We start from the raw sequence: 17,500 nt of genomic DNA, 5'->3' as shown, positions 1-17,500 counted from the left end.
TTGTGTTTTCTTTCAGCTAATGAAAAGTTTATTCTATGGGGAAGATCAGGAAGAATCACCATGATAAATCCTAGAGATTGATGTGCAGGATTTGGTCAGCTGAGAAAGTTGGATGTAGTATTAAATCCTTAATTTTCAAAACTACTCACAATTCATTCAGGTATTTTAATTTGGGGCCATATATAAATGTGTCTCCATTTAGATTATTACACTCAAGTTAATGTTACTAATAAAATGCTTCCCATCTTCTGAATCAGCTTCACAACAGAAATACTGCACCAAAAACATCAAACTGAGAACACCATAATCCTTCCTCAGTTACATCTTGAAATGCACCTCAGTGCTACTTTGCTATATATTTTTTCTCACAGTTCTATTTCCTTCAAAAATTGTGTGTGTGAGAGAGACCTGCTACTTTTGAAGGAAAATGGAAAAGAAGTGGATCTCAGGGAAGTGGAGGAGACAGTGAGGAGAGGAAGGTGGGGATGAAATGTCTGAGAGAAGAATTAAAAAACCCAACATAATTGTGTTACTATGATACCCAGTTTCTACCCAAGGCTCTTAGTTACAGCAGTAATAAAGATGCGACTTCATTCTAACAGAATTGTTGCAGCTCTTAAGAATTTTAATACAGCTGGGCAGTGGTGCCAGATGCCTGTAATCCCAACACTTGGGAGGCAAAGGCAGTCACAGCTCTGTCGTTTTTGAGGCCAGTCTGGTCTACAAGATCTAGTTCCAGGATAGGCCCCAAAGTTATAGAGAATCCTTGTCTCTAAAAACCAAAAAAAATTAAAAACATTTACCAGAAATATCAAACATGGTTACTAAGTAGCATGAGAATGTATTAATTTCTTAAATGTTTTCAAATGTTTTCTTCATAGCTAGTAATAATATTGTTCCTCTGATAAATGGACTGAGGTCTTGAACTGGGGAATTGTAAAATGCAGTGAATCAACAGCTGCTGTCCACTCAAGAATGTATTCTATCTCTTAACTGATAACCCTTCCTTAGACATCTTCAAATTATTTTAATAACTGGCACCTTACATTCCTTGATACTCTATCATCTATCTATAAAGCTGTTTTAAATGTTATCAATTTCACACAATTATTTTAATGGTACAAATCACTCATTTTCCATACAAACCCTTAAATGTTTGACTGCCCATACAGTGTAATTTTGTTGTAAAATGAAAAGAATTGTTTGATAAAATTAAAAAATACTATCTATACAATTTCCAGAGGTATTTGATCATATGCCATGATTGAGCAACTTATAATTTAAATAGATATAAGATATTGATGAACTTTGAACTATTCATTATTTTAATGAGATGTATTAGTTCATTCTATACTTAGGAAGATTTTCACCATAAATATAAAGAAAAGAGGGAAGAACAAAGTCTGATATTTCCTTTGTTCCTAACTAAGCCATTCATATACATGAACCCCTGCTAGGTTTTGCCCCCTTTTCTCTCTCCATTAGAAACTGAAAGTATTAGAGCTCTTGTTGGCAAACTTGCTGGTTGAATCAGGTCAGCAACTCTGACCCTGTATCCTTTTCCTGGACTTATCATCCACCTGTGTAGATAAACAGAGTACAGAAGTGTGAACCAAAGCCAACCAAACATCTGCTCCTTTTCCTTCAATTCACTTTTCATAGTCTCTAGTGCTCAAACATAGCCAGGGTTTTGTCACAGACCATTCACATTATCTTGGGCACCTTTGGAAGAATGGTCCATTGTCAGACCAACCATTGCGCGGTGATTCCTGCATGAACAAGCTTTCTGCTGGAATCAAGGACTAAAACCAGTGAATTAGTTCTGTTACTTTCAAAGTCTTCTTTAACTAATAAGGTTCATGCATCTCATACTTACCTTTTAGAAACAGAACTGTTGATGCTGAACTTCAAAGAAGGGTCTTTGAAGTAGACACATCCCATTTACCCTAATAGTTGAAAAGTCTATCCTAGGAACCACTGACTGCAACACCTGATGAAGGAACATACTTATACACATGTGGGGAGGATAATGGCAGAAGCCTGTGTGATGGTGAGGGAGAAGAGAAGGTTAGTGTCCATATGGCAAAGTCCCTGGGGCTACTGCTATTTGTCCCTTTGAGATAAAAGTCCATGGGCATGTTGTACATAAATGATTTATGGAGCCAGGTGGCTAATTAAGGCCTCTCTCTAGGACTTGTTTAATATTTACCACAGCAAAATACAACAAATTTTGTAACAAAAATATGCTCCACATTTATCTTGAGTTATTCCAACTCTTCAATATGTATTTAAGGATAAGGATTTTATATTACCATTTATAATATGTTCCATTATGTATCTTGGAAAAATTGCATGCAAGTTGAGTTTTAAATAACAAAACTTTAAAAAAAGACCATTCCCATTATCATATCAAAAGGAAGAAAATGAATACCTTGAAAATGAAATAAAAACTAAGATTACAAGAGGTTTGAACGTCCTAGAATGGACCAGTGTGAGAGTGTCACCTCATGAGGAGATGATGTGGGATTCCCCTCTGTATGCTGTGAATATGTTTTATTACCATAGTTAATAAATAAGCTGTTTTGGTCAATTGCTTAGCAGAGTAAAGAAAGGTGGGAAATCCAAACAGAGATATATAGAGAGTGAAGGCAGAGTCAAAGAGAAACTATGCAGCTGCTGAAGGAGAAAGATGCCCACTGGAAACTTACCTTATCAGTAGGCCACAATCTCATGATGATACACAGATTAATAAAAATGAGTTAATTCAAAATATAAGAGTTAGCTACAAATATACCTAAGTCACTGGCCAAACATTTTTATAATTAATATAGTTTCTGTGTGAATTTTCAGGTCTGAGCAGTCAGAAAACAAATGAGCAGTCTCTGCCTACAAATGGCACACCAACGTGGGGACACTACATCCACATAAAAACTGGGAAAGCTTGGGAAAGAATTCTATACACAAAAGAACAGAGTTAAACACATTCTTGGTAACCACATTTTTTTTTCAGATAGTTTCTGTTTCCTGGCAGCAAGTGAAGCATGCCTCCTTTAAGAGAAGTCTTCATGACTCAGTGTTAGTGACAAAAAATTCATGGCTTAAGAAATGACTTCCTAGTTCATGCTGGCAGAATAAATTCTGGTTCTTTCAGGAGATCCTGTACTTAAATGGAGTTTGTGAGCAGAGTGCTACAAGTTGTTTAATGGCAACATTTACTCCCTGGGTCCCTGAAGCTTGGGCAATGAGCATGACTAGCAGAAACAGTGAACATACTTCCACCATCTTGGACTGATCAGAGCTAGCATCCACAACGGCAGAGTTGGTTCTAGCTATGCCCGCTCAGCATATTCTAAATAAAAAAAATACTCCTGGTTAGAAAATGATTACATATATGCAATAAAGACAGATTCAAATTAAAAAGACCTTGAATGTGTCACAGTGTTAGATAAATGAATGAAGACTTGGGAAAGAGAGGAAAAAGAATATAGACAGTTATAAAAAGAAGTAAATAGTTTTAAAAAGCAAAACAAAGTCTTTAAAGAGACAGAGTACAGATAGTCATAGATTAAAGGAGTAAAAAATAAGCTACATAAAGATTGAATATACACAGAGGGTTTGGATTATGTATATTGTGTTTTCTTTAAGTTTTTTTGACAACAGAGAGATATTGGATTTTGGAGGGCTGCCAAGCTAAACCAACACATTTATTTTAAAGGTATCTTGACTTCCAAATTTGAGTTTAAGGATATGTTACTTTGGAAAAGAGAGTCTGCTTTTGCTTCCATAGAGGATGGGAACCTGTAGATTCCTTTCAGGCTGATGTTATTTGATGAAACAGGACCCCCAAAAATCCAGGTGGGAAATTTGAACACACACACACACACACACACACACACACACAGATAGATAGATAGATAGATAGATAGATAAATAGATAGATAGACATATATAGAGAGAGAGGGAGAGAGAGAGAGTAGGCAGAGTCAAAGAGATGCCATAGAGCTGCTGAAAAAAAAGACTCCTACAAGAACCTTACCTTACTAGTAAACCACAACCTCATGTTGATACACAGATCAATAGAAATGGATTCATTAGAGATGTAAGAGTTACGTAAAAATATGCCTGAATGGAATAGTGTTGTAATTAATATATTTTCTGTGTAATTATTTGGGTCTAAACAGTTGGGAAATTAATGAGTAGTTTTCATTTACAAGCAGTGATCTAAGTGTAGATAAAACTTGCCAGATCCTCAGCTCTTCAATACAAAGCTAAGTTTTATTCCATTTCTCTTGCTAATCCTGAATAAGAAGCTCTTTCATCATCATTTCTGAAGGAGTGTGTTTAAAACCACTACAGTAGTTGGAAGTAATAACTCTTCACACCTCCCTTTATGATGATAATTATGCAAAGCATTTTATACATACTGAACCTTAAAAACAACTTTAGGATGAAAATGTTTTCATTACTTTTATTTTTTTAAACTTGAAAGAACTGTGATTTTCCCACTTCCAGTGCTGTCCACTAAACTCTCCACAGTAATGTTAACTTCATTATCTGAAGACAAAAGTCCCCTAGTAATTACAGATATGCTCACCTCATATGCAATCGCAGGGAAGCAGCCTAAAATAAGAGAAGCTAGAATTCTGTGCATACTCATTTGTTTCTTAATGACCAGACAGAAAGTGCTTTCTGAGATTCAAACATGTGCCAGTATAATTTGGTTGATCTTGCTCCATCAGTGACATGTGTTATGCAATCAGAAAACTAGACATTAAGGGAATGATGGGAATGTCTTACTCGCAAGAATGCATAAAGGAAATTTAATATAAATAAATATATATTTTCAGTATTCTTTGTAATCCATAAATCTAACTAAATAAAAATATTGTTTCCTTGTATATTACTATGTATAAGATACAGACTAAAAAATATTAATGTAATGTTGGGACAGTAAACTTAGTAATTCTTGGGAATCTTCTTATTTTGGGTAAATTACTACATTATTAATGGAGATAAATATGACAATCTATGAATGAATATTATAATACCAAGAACAATCATTTTAAAAAGTAATGTGAAAATTTATGCCTAAATGCCAGTAGAAAAATTAGAGTAGATTCAAAAATTCAAGTAATTCATAAAAAGTGATAAAATGTAATAAAATTTAAAAATTTATAAAGATAAGCAGCATCATGTCTAGTGGCAAAATGGTGACTTATATCCATCAATATTTGGGGTAAAGATCACATGACTTATTCTTTTGTTTTCACAAAACAGTAATGGTATATTCCAGGATTTTTGGAAAGTAATGAAGAATAATGAAAAAGTATGGAAAATAAGTCAAATTCCCTATTTTGTGCTACTTTACATGTAGTAAGTAGCAATAAAATTTAATAAAATATTTTATTATATTATTATGATAGAAATTCAACATATATATAAATAATTTATGTACCTGTATTTGCTAACACAGAAAAATGTGCAAAACCTATTTAAGGAGAAATGTATGTACATCTATAAAATTCCTTACCAAAATTTTGAAGAGAAATTAAATAACATTTGTTTATGTACAAAGAGATATACCATGTTTCTGAACATTAAGTGCCAATATTATCTAAGTGTCAATCTCTAAAATTGCTTTATTTTAGGACACTAAGTAATGGCGAATCAATCCCACACCAGTTATGTTTTAAAGGGGTATTTATTTTGGGGGGTAAAACTTACATACACCATAAACCGTTAGGAAGGGAGCCTAGTCGCTGGAGCAGGAGCCGGGAGCAGGAGCCGGAACCAAGAGGCCGAGCAGAGGCTTGCCGCTCTTCTTTTAAAGAGAAATATACCACGCCCCAGTGGGCTGGTATTTCAGCGGCTATTGGCTGATGGAGTGGAAGGCGCTCCCACAGCACTGTGGACTCGTGCTTCAGCGACTATTGACTGAAGCAGCAGAAGGTACTCCTGCAGCACCTTCCCCTTTTGTTTAAGTATGAGAGTTCTAAGCCTACTACGAAATTATATACAGTAAGTACAAACCTACAAAATTATATACAATAAGTACAAATATCCTATTCTAACTAGCTAAAGTCTTGCATAATAAATAACTTGGCCAAGTCATGAGAGGAAAGTAGCTACATTTATCTAGTCTTCAACCCCATAGAAGATCCAAGAAGGGAAATAATGTTACCTGAGTAATTAGGAAGTGCAATCAAAGAACTTCCAAAACATGCAACAAATCACAGAGACAACTGGCTACCTGGGCAATCACCAAAGACCTGTTTGCAGCGTTGAAGTAACCAACTTTGACTAAGGCCTAGAATAACTGACAGATTATTTTTAACAGGCAAGAGTTTTTTCAAAACCATCTTACCCTGTCTTGGCAAGATTTAACAGTTCTGTTTATCCATTTCTGGATTTTATCCATTTCCGGATTTTAACAGGCAAGAGATTTTTCAAAACTGTCTTACCCTGTCTTGGTAAGATTTGACAGTTCTGTTTATCCATTTCCGGATACTGTGTATTTGTTAGTAGTTGAGGTATGGGCAGTTCCTTACCCAGAGGCCAGTTTTGTCAAGAAGACAAGCTCCAAGTGGAATGTCTTTGGTGCTCAACAATCTCTTGGGAATAGGTCGGTGTTGCCAGGAGTGATTGTGTCTCACTACACAGAACTCTAAGATTAAATTAAATGCCATTTTCTACAGCTCTTCGAAGAGGTTGAAGACTATTTATATATAATCTCTATGTATCTAAAGAACCTGATTAGTCTAACCATAAATATGACAAACATAGATGATTATTGATCTACAATTCTTAGCATGTATCTAACTTAAAGACTAAGAGAATAAACAACTGTGCAATAAATGAGGACAATGACCTCCAAATGTAAACAATAAATATCAATACATAAACAATATGTGAGTTTCTTAATCAGAGGTAGAAAGGTACACTGCAACATGGTATACATATATCGATATAATACATATCAATACATAAAAAATGTTTTAAACAGGTAGAAGCATGCATACATACAATATTCAATATATGCCAAAGTAATTATCTATAAACAATAACTCACAAATACGATTATTATCTATCCAATTATCCCCCTTTTTTCCCCAAAAGATCCCTGAGCTTATAAAATTCCTTTCCCAACTCTCAACCATATACTAATTATAATCGATCCCTAAATATTGTTCCTAAACCTGAGGACAAACTTCACTGAGAGAGGGGACATTGTCCTCTAGAATTACTTCCAGCTGTCATGGGTGGGGGTGAGGTTCTTTCTGGAGGATCCTGTGAAAGTAAAATGATGGTTAAATTTCAAGATCAATGTCTTTTAAAATTGCAAACAGTCTCTGAGTATTTTGTGGAGGTCTGGCCAGAATGTTGTTCAAGATGTGCACCATTTCAGCTAACCAAGTTGGAATCATTTGTGCAGCTGATACCCGGAACAGGACTTGTAGTAGCACTATCAGTATCATGACGTCATATCAACTGAGTGGAGTTGTTGTTATGGGGGTCTCATCTTCTTCCTGGATACTTCAAATGTTAGTGCAGAAAGAACTCATTGTTCATTGTGGAAAACTTAAACATTAATTATATAGACATATACAAACATATATTCAATGAAAGGTATGATAGACATATTCAATGAAACGTATGATAGATATGAAGAAAAGCAAAGATGTTTTCTAAACTCATATTTCTTTCTGTCTCATATCATGGCTCTTTTTTTTGAAAGTAATTTTATTAAATTATAAAAGTTTCCATTTCCTCCCCTCTTCCCAACACCCTCCCACTCCGCCCACTCCATCTCCTCCTCCCTCTTCGTCCCTTAGGGCAGTCAGGGTTTCCTGTCCTGTGGGAAGTTCAAGTTCCTCCCCCCTCCCTCCAGGTCCAGGAAGGTGAGTATCCAAACAGACTGGATCCTCAAAATCCAGTATATGCAGAGGAAACAAGTCCCAGTGTCATAGTCAATGGCTTTTCAGAAAGACTTTGGGCCAGCCACATTAAGAGAATCCGGCCAAATTCTGAGAATCTAGTTAGATCACGTCCTCGTTCAGTCCCAGTCCAACTGGCCTTGGTAAACTCTCATTAGATCCGTCCCCTTGTATCAGTGGGTGATAGCATCCCTCGCAGTCCTGATTTCCTTTTTCATGTTCTTCGTCCTTCTGCTCCTCATTTGGACCTTGGGGGGCTCAGTCCGGTGCTCCAATGTGGGTCTCCGTCTGTATCGCCATCCATCGTCGGATGAAGGTTCCCTCTGATCTTGCCTTCCTTGCTCACGTTCTCTTTCCTTCTGCTCCTCATTAGGACCATGGGGGCCTCAGTCCGGTGCTCCAATGTGGGTCTTCGTCTGTATCGCCTTGCTTCGCCAGATGAAGGATCTATGGTGATGAGCAAAATATTCATCAGTATGGTTATGGGCCAAGGCCGGTTCAGGCACCCTCTCCTCTGTCCAGAGAACAATCCGGGGATCTCTCCTTGGACCTGGGATCCCGTTTATAATCAAGTCTCCTGTAAACCCTAAAATGACTCCCTTAGTTGAAATATATTCTTCCCTGATCCCATATTCATCCTCCCTCCCTCCCCCCCATCCCAGGCCACCGAGCTTTCCCCATTCCTCCCCTACTCCCTTCTTTCTAACCCTCTCCCCTTCCAACAACCCCCCCCATGCACCCGAAGTTACCTGGGACTCTTGTCTATTTCCTACCTCCTGGCGGATAGCTAAATAATCTTCATCAGGTTCATCTTCTTATTTAGCTTCTCGAGGATCACGAATAATAGGCTCAAAGACCTTTAATTAGGGTTAGAATCCACTTATGAGTGAATACATACCGTGTTCCTCTTTTTGGGACTGGCTTACCTCACTCAGTAAAGCGTTTTCTATTTCCATCCATTTGCATGCAAAATTCAAGATGTCATTGTTTTTTACCGCTGAGTAAAACTCTAATGTGTATATGTTCCACACCTTTTTTAACCATTCTTCTATTGAGGGGCACCTAGGTTGTTTCCAGGTTCTGGCTATTACAAATAGTGCTGCTATGAACATAGTAGAAAAAATGCTTTTGTGGTATGTTAGGGAATCTCTAGGGTATATTCCCAAGAGTGGAATTGCTGGGTCCTGAGGGATGCTGACTCCCAGTTTCCTGAGAAACCGCCACACTGATTTCCAAAGTGGCTGCACAAGTTTGCATTCCCACCAACAATGGATGAGTGTTCCCCTCACCCCACATCCTCTCCAGCATAGGCTATCATTGGTGATTTTGACTTTAGCTATTCTGACAGGTGTAAGATGGTATCTCAAAGTGGTTTTGATTTGCATTTCCCTGATCGCTAAGCAGGTTGAGCATGACCTTAAGTGCCTTTTGGCCATTCGAAGTTCATCTGATGTGAATTCTCTGTTCAGTTCAGTTCCCCATTTTTTAATTGGGTTAATTAGAGTTTTAGTGTCTAGTTTCTTGAGTTCTTTGTATATTTTGGAGATCAGACCTTTGTCTGATGAGGGGTTGGTGAAGATCTTCTCCCAGTCAGAAGGCAGCCTTTTTGTCTTACTGACAGTGTCCTTTGCTTTACATAAGCTTCTCAGTTTCAGTAGATCCCATTTTTTCATTGTTTCTTTTATTGTCTGTGCTACTAGGGTCCTACTTAGGAAGAAACCTCCTGTGCCTATGTCTTGTAGACTACTTCCCACTTTCTCTTCTATCAGGTTCAAAGTGGACGGATTAATGTTGATGTCTTTAAGCCATTTGGACTTGATTTTTGTGCATGGTGATAGACATGGATCTACTTTCATTCTTCTACAGGTTGACATCCAGTTATGCCAGCACCATTTGTTAAAGATGCTTTCCTTCTTCCATTGTATATCTTTAGCTCCCTTTTCGAAAATTAGGTGTTCATAGGTTTGTGGGTTTATATCTGGGTCTTCTATTCGATTCCATAGGTCGACTTCTCTGTTCTTATGCCAATACCAAGCTGTTTTCAATACTGTAGCTCTGTAATAGAGTTTGAAGTCAGGGATGGTAATGCCTCCAGAAGTTCTTTTATTGTATAAGATTGTTTTGGCTATCCTGGGTTTTTTGTTTTGCCATATAAACTTGATTATTGTTCTCTCAAGGTCTGTGAAGAAGTTTGATGGGATTTTGATGGGGATTGCATTGAATCTGTAGATTGCTTTTGGTAGAATTGCCATTTTTACTATGTTGATTCTCCCAGTCCAAGAGCAGGGGAGGTCTTTCCATTTTCTGGTATCCTCCTCAATTTCTTTCTTCAAAGACTTAAAGTTCTTGTCAAATAGGTCTTTCACTTCCTTGGTTAGAGTAGCCCCAAGATATTTTATGCTATTTGTGGCTATCATGAAAGGTGATGTTACTCTGATTTCCCTCTCTGCTTCTTTATCCTTTGTGTATAGGAAGGCCACTGATTTTTTGGAGTTGATCTTGTATCCTGCCACATTACTAAAGGTGTTTATCAGCTGTAGGAGTTCTTTGGTAGAGTTTTTGGGGTCACTTATGCATACTATCATATCGTCAGCAAATAACGAAAGTTTAACTTCATCCTTTCCAATACGAATCCTCTTGATCCCCTTATGTTGTCTTATTGCTATTGCTAGAACTTCAAGCACTATATTGAAGAGGTATGGAGAGAGTGGACAGCCTTGTCGTGTTCCTGATTTTAGTGGGATGGCTTTGAATTTCTCTCCATTCAGTTTGATGTTAGCTGTTGGCTTGCTGTATATTGCTTTTATTATATTTAGGTATGATCCTTGTATCCCCAGTTTCTCCTACACCTTTATCATAAATGGGTGTTGAATTTTGACAAATACTTTTTCAGCATCTAGTGAGATAATCATATGGTTTTTTTCTTTCAGTTTATTTATATGATGGATTACATTGATAGATTTGCGTATGTTGAACCAGCCCTGCATCTCTGGAATGAAGCCGACTTGATCATAATGGATAATTTTTCTAATGTGTTCTTGGATTCGGTTTGCCAGTATTTTATTGAGAATTTTTGCGTCGATGTTCATGAGTGAGATTGGTCTGTAATTCTCTTTCTTGGTTGTTTCTTTGTGTGGTTTTGGTATTAGGGTAACTGTAGCTTCATAAAAGGAGTTAGGCAATGACTCTTCTGTTTCTATATTGTGGAATACGATAAGGAGTATAGGTATTAGGTCTTCCAGGAAGTTCTGGTAGAATTCTGCATTGAAACCATCTGGTCCTGGGCTTTTTTTGGGAGGGAGATTTTTGATAACAGTTTCTAATTCGTCGCGACTAACAGGTCTATTTAGATTGTTCACCTGTTCTTGGTTAAACTTTGGTATATGGTACTTATCTAAAAAAAAGTCCATTTCTTTTACATTTTCCAACTTTGTGGCATATAAACTTTCATAGTAAGATCTAATGATTCTCTCAATTTCCTCTGTGTCTGTGGTTATGTCCCCCTTTTCATTTCTCATCTTATTAATTTGCATGTTCTCTCTCTGCCGTTTGATTGATTTCGATAGGGGTTTGTCGATCTTGGTGATTTTCTCCAAGAACCAGCTTTTTGGTTCACTGATTCTTTGGATTGTTTTCTGTGTTTCTATTTTGTTGATTTCAGCCCTCAGTTTGATTATTTCCAGTCTTCTAGACCTCCTGGGTGAATCAGCTTCTTTTTTTTCTAGAGCTTTCAAGTGTGCTGTTAAGTCTCCAATGTGGGCTTTCTCTGCTTTCTTTAATTGGGCACTTAGTGCTATGAACTTTCCTCTTAGCACTGCTTTTGTAGTGTCCCATAGGTTTGAGTATGTTGTGTCTTTGTTTTCATTAAATTCAAGGAAGAGTTTAATTTCTTTCTTTATGTCTTCATTGACCCAGGGGTGATTTAGTAGTTGACTGTTCAACTTCCATGAGTTTGTTGTCTTCCTGGGGGAAGCATTGTTGTTGAATTCTAATTTTAGTCCATGGTGATCTGACAAGACACAGGTGGTTACTAATATTTTTTTGTATCTGCGGAAGTTTGCTTTGTTACCGAGTATGTGGTCAATTTTTGAGAAGGTTCCATGAGCTGCAGAGAAAAAGGTCTATTCTTTCCTATTTGGGTGGAGTGTTCTATAGATGTCTGTTAAGTCCATTTGATTCAATACCTCCAATAAATCTCTTAATTCTCCGTTTGGTTTCTGTCTGATTGACCTGTCTATTGGTGAGAGAGGAGTGTTGAAGTCTCCTACTATTAGTGTGTGTGGTTTGATGACTGCCTTGAGTTCTAGAAGAGTTTCTTTTACATATGTGGGTGCCTTTATATTAGGAACATAGATATTCAGGATTGAGACTTCCTCCTGATGAATTGTTCCAGTTATGAGTATGAAATGTCCATCTCCATTTCTTCTGATTGATTTTAGTTTGAAGTCGATTTTGTTAGATATTAGAATGGCCACACCCGCTTGTTTCTTAGGTCCATTTGCTTGGAAAACCTTTTCCCAACCCTTTACTCTGAGTAGGTGTCTGTCTTTGTGGTTGAGGTGTGTTTCTTGTAAACAGCAGAATGTTGGATCCTGTTTTCGTATCCAATCTCTACGTCTGTGCCTCTTTATAGGTGAATCGAGTCCATTGATATTAAGTGATATTAATGACCAGTGGTTGTTGACTCCGGTCATTTTTTTTTTTAGGTAGTAGAGTGTATGTGTTTTCCTTCTTTGATTTGTGCTTGTGAATGGTCGCTAGATGTTTGAGATATTGTAGGCAGTGTTGGGAATGTTGGATTCCTTCGGTAGTGATTTTCCTTCTAATATTCTCTGTAAGGCTGGATTAGTGGCTACGTATTGTTTAAATTTGTTTTTATCCTGGAATATTTTGTTTTCTCTGTTGATAGTGAACGATAGCTTGGATAGGTATAGTAGTCTGGGTTTGCATCCATGGTCTCTTAGTTTCTGCAGTACCTCTATCCAGGATCTTCTGGCTTTCATGGTTTCCATAGAGAAGTCCGGTGTAAATCTGATAGGTTTACCTTTATAAGTTACTTGACCTTTTTCCTTTGCAGCTCTTAATATTCTTTCTTTAATCTGTATGTTTTGTGTTTTGATTACTATATGGTGAGGGGATGCTTTTTTCTGATCCAGTCTATTCAGTGTTCTGTATGCTTCTTGAACCTTCATAGGAATATCATTCTTTAGGTTGGGAAAGTTTTCTTCTATTCTTTTGTTGAATATATTTTCTGGGCCTTTGATCTGCAGTTCTTCTCCTTCTTCCATCCCTGTTATTCTTAGATTTGGTTTTTTTTATTGTGTCCCAGAGTTCCTGAATGTTTTGTGATAAGAATTTGTTGGATTTGCCGTTTTCTTTGACCAGAGCATTTATTTTCTCTATGGTATCTTCAGAATCTGAGATTCGTTCTTCTATCTCTTGTATTCTATTGGTTATGCTTGATTCTGTAGTCTACGTTCGTTTACCTAGGTTTTCCATATCCAGCCGGTTCTTGGTTTGTGTTTTCTTCATTGCCTCCATTTCAGTTTTCAATTTTTGAACTGTTTCCTTTACTTGTTTGATTGTTTTTTCTTGGTTTCTCAGGGTCTCATTCACGGATTTACTTAGTTCTTCAATCTTTTTGTTATATTTCTCATCTATTTCTATACTCATTTCTTCAAACTTTTTGTTATATTTCTCATCCAATTCTTTAAGGGAGTTATTCATATCCTGTTTAAGGGACTCTATTGTTTTCATAATGGCCCTTTTTTCCACTTCTTCTGTGTTAAGGTGTTCAAGTCCTTCTATTGTAGGGTCCTTGGGATCTGGTGTTTTCATGTTGTTTTTCAGATTGTTGGATGAGGTCTTGCCTTGTCGTCTGCCCATCTCTTACCTCAAATGTTCTCTATTGGAACTTCTGTTACCGGGTCAGGTTCCCTTCTTGGGTAGGGACTTCACTGACAGAATGTCCACCTTTCCTCAGGCAGGCTATTGAAGCCCAGGCACTCCCTCTTTCCTGGATGCACTTGCAATGCAGGCTCAGCTTGCAAGGCAGCTGAGCTGGGGAAATTTTATGGCCCCAGGGCGAAGGGAGAAATATAGGAATTCATACTTGGATGGGAGCTGGGATGGCAGGCGGGAGGGGGGAGCCAGTACTGCAGGGCGACCTGGGCGTCTATGGGTTCGGGGAATGCCCAAGCTCCTCCTCACCGGGACCCTGCCACGGCCCGAAGCAAACTCACCCCTCCGATGGCCCTCTGCTAGAAGTCAGGGCCCCTGCTGGTCAGGGATGTGGCTAAGCTGGCACCTGGTCCACCTGTCCTCAGGGAGGCCTTTAAGACCCAGGAACTGCCTCGAGCCGGGCTGTGCCTACAGCCCAGGCCCAGCTCGCAAGGCAGCTGAGTTGGGAAAATTATTTGTCCCCAGGGGGAAGGGAGAATTATAGGAATTTGTACCTGGATTGGAACTGGGATGGCAGGCGGGAGGGGGTAGCCAGCACTGCAGTGTGACCTGGGCGTCTATGGGGTCGGGGAATGCCCAAGCTCCTCCTCACAGGGACCCTGCCCATATCATGGCTCTTGACATAAGACAGAAACTCCAGAAACTCTGGGTTTTTCTCCTACAATAGGCTTGGAATTAGAGAGGGACCGAGCCAAGAGTCCAACTCCAAAACCAGCTCTATAAATTCAGAAATATGATTTAGTATATTCCAGAGCTTCATACTCACAGAACCTATTCAGTTTTTTTAATAATCCATATTGGGTAGTTATTTTTCCATCTGTCAGTATTCAAACATCCAGTGTCCTTTGAATTTTTCAAAGACAAGTGTTTTCCTGTGGAGATAGGAACAGAACCTTGCCCCCATTCTATGCTTTTTCTTTCCACTTGTATGGTCATCATCATTGTAGATGCTGTCATTTCTCCTTTCCAAGAGTTTCTTCTCTTCATATCTAATCTTTATTAATTTTGATGGTATCCACAATTTTTCTTCTCCTGTGGAAACAAGAGCAAAACCCCTTCCCCAACGTAGCAAATCTCCTGGCTTCCATTGAGAGGTCAGCACATCCTTGATATAAACCGGTTGATTTAGTTCAGCAGACTTTTCTATTGTACAATGTCTTTCTGCCGCTGTTGTTCCCTTCTCATTAGCGTTAAGAAAATTCAAGGTTAATAAGGCATTATGTAGTCTATTTCTGGGGGCATTTTCCACCCCTTTCTGTTTATTTAACATATCCTTTATAGTTCGATTTGATCTTTCTATGACTGCTTGACCTGTAGGATTGTATGGTATACCTGTAACATGCTTAATATTATAATAAGCAAAAAACCGTTTCATTTTCCTAGATACATAAGCTGGACCATTATCTGTTTTTATTTGTGCAGGTATTCCCATAATGGCCATAACTTCTAATAAATGTGTGATTACTGAGTCAGCTTTTTTTGAGCTTAAAGCAGTTGCCCACTGAAAGCCTGAATAAGTGTCAATGGTGTGATGTACATATTTTAATTTTCCAAATTCTGCAAAGTGGAACACATGCATCTGCCAAATTTAATTCCTTTTAATACCCTTTGGATTAGTCCCTGCAGGCAATGGTGTTTGGTTATAAAAAGAGCAAGTAGGGCATTTCTTTACAATCTCCTTAGCTTTTTGCCATGTAATAGAAAACTCTTTTTTCAAGCCTTTGATATTGACATGATGTTTTTTATGAAATTCAGATGCCTGCAGCACACTACCAATCAATAATTGATCAATATCTGCATTACCTTGTGCTAGAGGACCTGGCAGACTCGTATGGGATCGAATATGTGTTATATACATAGGGTAGAGCCTGTTCCTGATCATGTCTTGTATCTGGATAAACAATGAGGTCAGTTCTGTATCATCAGGTATAAATTCAGCAGTTTCAATATGCAAGATAACTCTTTCTGCATATTGTGAATCAGTAATTATATTAAGAGGTTCTTTAAAATCCCTAAGCACCATAAGGATGGCATATAATTCTGCCTTCTGGACAGAATCATAAGGACTTTGTTCCACTTTACTCAATTCTTCTGATTTGTAACCTGCTTTCCCTGATTTATTAGCATCAGTATAAAATGTACTGGCTCTGGTTATTGGAGCATCATGGACAATTCGAGGAAGGATCCAAGAAGTTCTCTTTATAAAGTTAAGTCTCTTGCTTTTTGGGTAATTGTTATTGATTTCTCCCAAAAAATTAGCACAAGCACTTTGCCATGGTTCATTGTCTTCCCACAACTTTTTTTTTATCTCATCAGTAGTGAAAGGCACTATAATTTCTTCTGGGTCTATACCTGCTAATTGACAAAGTCTCAATTTTCCTTTTATAATCAATTCAGAGACTTTTTCCAAATAAGTTTTTAATTTTTGCTTGGTTTGTGTGGTAAAAAGATCCATTCCAAGATAATATCATCTCTTTGCATCAAGATTCCTGTAGGAGAAATTCTGGAAGGCAATATGACGAGAATACAACTAAGCTTTGGATTTACCCTGGCCACGTGAGCCTCCTGTAATTTTTCCTCAACCATTGTCAGTTCTTTTTCTGCTTCAGCTGTTAATTTTCTGGGACTGTTTAAGTCTTTATCATCATCCAAGGTCTTGTTTAAATGAATTATTAGATCAGGTGTTATCCCAACAGCCAGTTGTAGGCTGGAGATGTCTCCTAATAATCTTTGAAAGTCATTAAGAGTTCATAACTGGTCTCTCCTGATTTGTGCCTTTTGAGTCTTAATTCTTTGTAAACCTATTTTATAACCTAAATAATTAACAGAATCTCCTCTCTGAATTTTTTCAGGAGCAATTTGCAATCCCCATTTAGGTAATACTATTTTTACTTCTTTATACAGCCTTTCTAAGGTGTCTTTGTTTTGATCAGATATCAGGATATCATCCATATAGTGGTATATTATGGACTTAGGAAATTGTTTGCGTATAATTTTCAATGGTTGGCTTACAAAATATTGGCACAGGGTGGGAGAGTTTAACATTCCCTGTGGGAGGACGGTCCACTGGTACCTCCTTGCAGGCTGAGAGTTATTATAAGTAGGTACTGTGAAGGCAAACTTTTCTCTATCTTTTTCTGGTAATGGTATAGTGAAGAAACAGCTTTCAGATCAATAACTATAAGAGGCCATCCCTTTGGTAACAGGGAGGGCAGAGGAATTCCAGATTGCAGAGGTCCCATAGGTTGAATAACCTTGTTGATAGCTCTAAGATCTGTCACCATTCTTTATTTACCAGATTTTTTCTTAGCAACAAATACAGGAAGAATTCTAAGGGCTTTCAGATTCTTCTGTATGTCCAGCATCTAATTGCTCTTGTACCAGCTTTTCTAAAGCCTGTAACTTTTCCTCAGCTAAAGGCCACTGTTTAGTCCATATTGGTTTCTCAGTCAACCATTTTAGAGGCATGGCTGTTGGTACCTCTGAAGGGCCATCAATTGTGTTGTGTTCTTGTATAGCTCTAATGGCTGGTTTCTGCCATCTGTAATATCTTGTAATATTGTCCTCAGAAATATAGGCTCTGGAAGCAGCAGGAATGTTAATTT

Source organism: Myodes glareolus, chromosome 7, assembly GCF_982192425.1.
Source record: "Myodes glareolus chromosome 7, mMyoGla1.1, whole genome shotgun sequence".
NCBI classification, from domain to species: domain Eukaryota; kingdom Metazoa; phylum Chordata; class Mammalia; order Rodentia; family Cricetidae; genus Myodes; species Myodes glareolus.
The sequence above is the reverse complement of the archived record's forward strand: the minus strand, read 5'-3'. Positions refer to the sequence as shown.